Below are 6,039 nucleotides of genomic sequence, written 5' to 3'. Positions count from 1 at the left end.
GAAAAACACTATGACTCCACTTGCTAGGCCCGGTAGCGGGAGTAGTCAGGTCCGTGGAGGCGGAGCGTGGTGGTGGCCGGGTGATGGGAGGTGTTTGGCCGAGCTGAGCCGGCTCCTGTGACCCCTCTTCCGGAGAGAGGCCTCTGCTTGCATCTCCGAGTTTTAGCGAGAACCCCCCACCCTCTGCATCCCCATAGCTGACCAAATCCCCCGGCCAGTGGTCGGCAAACTGGTTAGTCAACAGAGCCAAATATCAACAGTACAACATTGAAATTTCTTTTGAGAGCCAAGTTTTTTAAACTTAAACTATATAGGTAGGTACATTGTTATTTACTTAATTAGGGTACTCTTAAGGCTTAGGAAGAGCCACACTCAAGGGGCCAAAGAGCCGCATGTGGCTCGCGAGCCGCAGTTTGCCGACCACGGCCCCAGGTGATACCTGGTCGCCCTGTCCTGCCTTCAGCAAGAATCCTGTCAGGTCAGTTTGTTACAGAAAAATCGGAGAACCAAGCGACGCTTAGAGAGATGGAGTTACATTTATTACGCGCGCGGGCCCAGAGGAAAATGTCTCTCAAATTCTGGGTGAAATCACACAGGAACTTTCCCATATTTATACGATTTTACCTTCTTTGTCTCCCAAATATGGGGTTTTCCGGTCCCCTTTGCAAGTTCTTAAAGGGCCCTATGTGCTGGCGCTTTGAGACCTCGACCAAAAGCTTGGCCTGACGCCAGCACTGATGACTTCGTCTGGAGAAAGTTTAATGGCCTCTCTGAAAGGGGAGTAGCCTTACTTTCCTTATGATTTAAGCAAGCAAGCGTTTACAGAAGCCAAAATGCAGGGTTAAAATGTCAAACAGCAGTTTTTATATCAGATGGATGCTTCAAGTTCTGCAGAAAATTACTTCACACTCTTAGTAATTTTCCATCCAGGACCACTACCCCTGCTCTTGGCTATAAATCCCCATTTGTTCATGTTATATTCAGAATCGACTCTGGTTCTACCGAAGTCTCTTTTCCCCTGTTGCAAAGTCCTGATAAGAATCTGTTTTCACCTCTTACAAGTCTGGTTTTCTTTTTCCTTTTTTGTTGTTTTGTTTTGTTTTGTTTTTTTGTTAGCTCTAATTTTCTTTGACATGCTAGCTTGGGATGATGAAAAAATTCTGGAAATTGGTGGTGTTGGTTGCAAAACAATGTGAGTGTACTTAATGCCACTTAAAAATGGTTAAAATAGTAAATTTTATGTTTTGTAAATGTTCCCTCAAAAAATCAAGCTAGATCGTTTTTAAAAACAGGATTTAAAATGTTTAAATATATAAAGGAAATGGTAGTGCAGAGATCCTGCAATAGTTCCTCCTTAGTTCATTGGCTTGTCTTAGAGTTCTCGACCTTTCTTTTAGGGTTCCCAGAGAAAAATACAGAACACCAAGTTAATTTAAATTTCAGATAAAATTTACATTCTTATACTAATATATATTTATAATTTTACAAACACTAATTTATACATATACATATGTCCAAAACTAAGCACAGGACATACTTAAACTAAAAAAACATTTATTAGTTACTTGAAATTGAAAATCACATAGGCATTTGATATTTTTATTTGCTAAATCTGGCAACTCTACTTTCTTCATACTACTCCCTGAGTTTTGTCCTCCTTCCCTGCCCCTCCTTCTGGGGGAGTTAGGTTGAATAGTCTTTTTTTTTTTTTTAATGTATTAATTTTAGAGATAGAGAAGAAGAAAGGGAGGGAGGGGGAGAGAGAAACATTGATTTGTTGTTCCACCCATTTATGCATTCATTGGATGCCTCCTGTATGTACTTGACTAGGGATGGAACCTGCTACCTTGGTGCATTGGAATGATGCTCTAACCAACTGAGCTTCCCATCCAGGGCTTGAATTGTCTTTTTTTTAATGGCTTTTTAAAAATTAATTTTAGAGAGAAAGGGAGAGGGAGAGAGAGAGAAACATCAATGAAAAATAGAAACATCAATTGGTTGCCTTCCAGGGATCAAATCTGAAACCTAGGTATGTGCCCTGACTGGGAATCGAACCCTCAACTTTTTTGGTATATGGAACAATGCTCCAACCAACTGAACCACCAGCTGGGACCTTTGCTTCACATTTTAATTTAGGGACCCAGGTTCCTTCCATTAATGGCTCTACTATCTAAAACATAGGGTTTCCGCCCTGGTTGTTGTTTTTTTGTTTGTTGTTTGTTTGTTTGTTTGTTTTGTTTCAGTGGTTAGAGCATCTGCCATGCACCCAAGAGTCACAGGTTGGATTCCTGGTTCCATCCCCAGCCCCTATCGGGGTGGGTGCGGGAAGCAACCAATTGATGCATCTCTCTCACATCGATGCTTCTTTCTCTCTCTCCCTCCCTTCCACCCTTCTGCTCTCTCTGAAAATCAATGGGGAAAAATATCATCGGGTGAGGATTAACAAAAACAACAACACAAATAAATAAATAAAGCCCTAGCCGGTTTTCCTTGGTCATTAGAGTGTCAGCCCAACGACTGAAAGGTCCTGGGTTCGTGCAGGCTCAATCCCTAGCCCTAGTTGGGGCACATGTGGGAGGCAACCAATCAATATGTCTCTCTCACATTGATGGTTCTCTTTGTCTCTCCCTCACCCTTTCACTCTATCTAAAAATCAATGAGAAAAATAACCCCGGGTGGGAATTGATAACAAACAAACAAACAAAACACTGGGCTTCCAAGGTTGGAAGGGGAAAGAGCATGAAGAGGATGTGGGAGGTTTGCTGGAACAGGCCTGGAAGCAGCACATAGCAGTCCACTCCACTGGCTAGGTGAGCTGGGGAAGATAGCCTACCTGCATGCCCAGGAGGAAGAGCTAGCCAGTTTCTGCAACAAGGTCAGGAGGTGAGAAAATGTGCAGTTCAGTGTGCAGTGGGGAATGAACGAGACCATAAGCAGGTTGGTGTTGCTGAAGTTCAAGGCAGAGAGGGGTGGGATGAGATTAGAGAAGTAAATAGGAACCAGACCACAATACTAGGTACCATTTTTGGAGCCCACATATATAATCTCAATTATGACAGAGTGCCTGAACTGTGGAGAAGAGGCAGGAGATCTGTGTGTGTTTGTTTTACATGACAATCCTATTTCCTAACAAGTGTATAGAGTTTTATTGTGTAAAATACATGTATATATACAATATTTAATGCTTATTAAAATTGGTGAGGAAAAGATTCTGTCATTCATATGTACAGTTGGAAAAAAAATGAGGCTTTGGGAGATTTAAGACCTTATCCACGGTCAGATAGGTTCATCTCTTTCTAAGCACTCTTGTCCTCTATATTATATTACCTCTCTAAGAGGGTCTCATATGTCATAGTAAGGAGTCTAGACTTGAGCCATCTCTTCCTGTTGCCAAGCTTGGGCTCCCTCAGATTTATCTCTAAGCAGTGGCATGGAGGGGCAGGTAGGGAGGGGCCAGGAAGGACTTCATAAATCCATAACTGAATCCTTTGGTCAGCACCTGCCTCACCCAGGTGAGGAAGGTCTCCATTTTCAGAGGGAGGGGACAGGGAACTTTTGTGCCCTTCTCTGAGCCCAAAATGACCCACATGAGGACCTTACAGCTCTCCTCCCCCCTCCCTTCCCCCCCCCCTTAATTCTGGCCTCCTCTACAGCCAGGAGGACCATGCCTGGGAAAAGAAGGGGGAGCATATATGGGACCATGACTTATCCATTAGTCACAGTAGACACAATATTTTAGGGGCCCACAAAAATATGTTAATTAAAATCAGAAGAAGAAAACGCACTTTAGATTGAAGAAGATATTTTAATATAGAATCCTATATAATAAAGAGGTAATATGCAAATTGACTGTCATGCCCTCGCACAAGATGGCTGCCCCCATGTGGTCACAAGATGGCCACCACAAGATGGCCGGCAGGGGAGGGCAGTTGTAGGCAACCAGCCTGGCAGGGGAGGGCAGTTAGGAGTGACCAGGCCTGCAGGGGAGGGCAGTTAGGGGCTATCGGGCTGGCAGGGGAGCAATTGGGCATCGATCAGGCTGGCAGGGGAGTGGTTAGGGATGATCAGGCTGGCAGGCAGAAGCGGTTAGGGACAATCAGGCAGGCAGGCAGGTGAGCGGTTGGGAGCCAGCAGTCTTGGATTATTAGAGGGATGTCCGACTGCCAGTTTAGGGATCAGGCCTAAACCGGCAGTCAGACATCCCCCAAGGGGTCCCAAATTGTAGAGGGTGCAGGCTGGGCTAAGGGACACCCTCCCCCAGTGCATGAAATTCGAGCACCGGGCCTCTAGTATTAACATATTCATCTGTGAGCCAGCATAAAGTATAATTTTTAATATTTTTTAATAGAATAAGGTTGGCCTGGCCTAGTGGCTCCGTTGGTTGGAGTGCCATCCTGTTACCTGAAAGGGGACCTGGCCCTTGTGTGGGTAGCGTGTGGGTTCTTGTCTTCATGCAGGAAAATTTCACAGCGCGAGTCCAGATGACTGTGAGGGAGTGCTTATTAAAGCTGGGGCTATGAAACAAGAAAGGGCTTAGCACAGAGGAAGCAGCAGGAGAGCCGAGGCTGGGCTGCTCGAGCTCTCTGGGAAGTCAGAGAAAAGGGTCCTTGGGAACAGGTTCAGGGGATGAGCTGCCGCTGCCCATTGCTGCCTGGTTGCAAGTCACATGGGACCCCTTAGGGTTTAGGAGGTGCATGTCTGTGGGGAAAAGTGGGGGAAGAAGAGGGAAAATGTGATGGTGGGGGCTCCCCAGAGGGAGAGCACACACTAGGTCCTTTGTCTTGAAGCTTTATCTCTTTCTCAAAGGTGGGACTCTTAGGAGAGGTCGCAGGGCAGGGTTTTAGCAGAGTATTAACCAGTTTTCTAGGTGTGCTCCGCCCAGGCTGTGGTCTTCACTGATTGGTCAGTGTCAGGGCAAGGGGTCATCAGTCATCGCAGCTGGTCCTGGTGTTGCCTACCTGGTTTTGCTGCTTTTCTGGGTCTGGATCTGAAATACTATTGAGGCCTACATGATATTTCTAGGGAGGTGACCTTCTGTAGCTGCTGTAAATTGATCTGTCAGTTTGTTCAGCTGTTTGTCTCAGTTTCCCTATTCCACTTGCCCTGGCTTACCAGACTGCCTCCATCCCCTACACCCGTGGTCAGCAAACTGCGGCTCGCGAGCCACATGCAGCTCTTTGGCCCCTTGAGTGTGGCTCTTCCTAAACCTTAAGAGTACCCTAATTAAGTAAATAACAATGTACCTACCTATATAGTTTAAGTTTAAAAAATTTGGCTCTCAAAAGAAATTTCAATTGTTGTACTGTTGATATTTGGCTCTGTTGACTAATGAGTTTGCTGACCACTGCCTACACCAAAAAGGTTGCAGGTTTGATTCCCCGTTAGGGCATACACAGGTTGCAGGTTCAATCCGCAGTTGAGGCACACATGGGAGGCAACCAATCAATGTTTTTCTGTCACATTGATGTTTCTCTCTCTCTCTCTCTCTCTCTCTCTCTCTCTCTCTCTCTCTCTCTCCTCTCTCTCTCTAAAAATCAATACAAATATATCCTCAGGTGATAAATTAAAAATTAGAATAAAGTCCCATGAAGGCAAAATCTATAAAAGTCATAATGAGGTTTGGTGCGTGAAAGTAAAGAGTGAGCGGGAAAAGAAGAGGTGTGTGTGTGTGTGTGTGTGTGTGTGTGTGTGTGTGTGTGTGTGTTTCAAGGCAAAGACTGAAGACCCAGGATGGCAGGTTCTCAATTCTCCAGCTCTTGGATTTAGGATCCCAGGCTGCCACTGAACTCCACTGACCATGACATGCTCTAAGGAACCTGGAACCTCGAGCCTGGTGCCCACGGCCCTTGTATGTGCATCACAGAGTTGTGCCCCTCCCTTGGTGGCATAGTGTCTACAGTGCTGAAATCCCAGTAGTGTGGGAGCTGGGGACAGGGCAGTAGGACTTATCCTTGAAATAGCTCAGGGAGGATTATCCCGGCCTCTCAGAGGCAGCACAGCAGGCTCATTCCCGGGAAGGGGGAGGCCAGAACGGGGCGG

The sequence above is a fragment of the Myotis nattereri genome (genome assembly GCF_964212035.1).
Source record: "Myotis nattereri genome assembly, chromosome: 2".
In the NCBI taxonomy this organism is placed as follows: Eukaryota; Metazoa; Chordata; class Mammalia; order Chiroptera; family Vespertilionidae; genus Myotis; species Myotis nattereri.
This window is presented reverse-complemented; position numbering follows the sequence as displayed.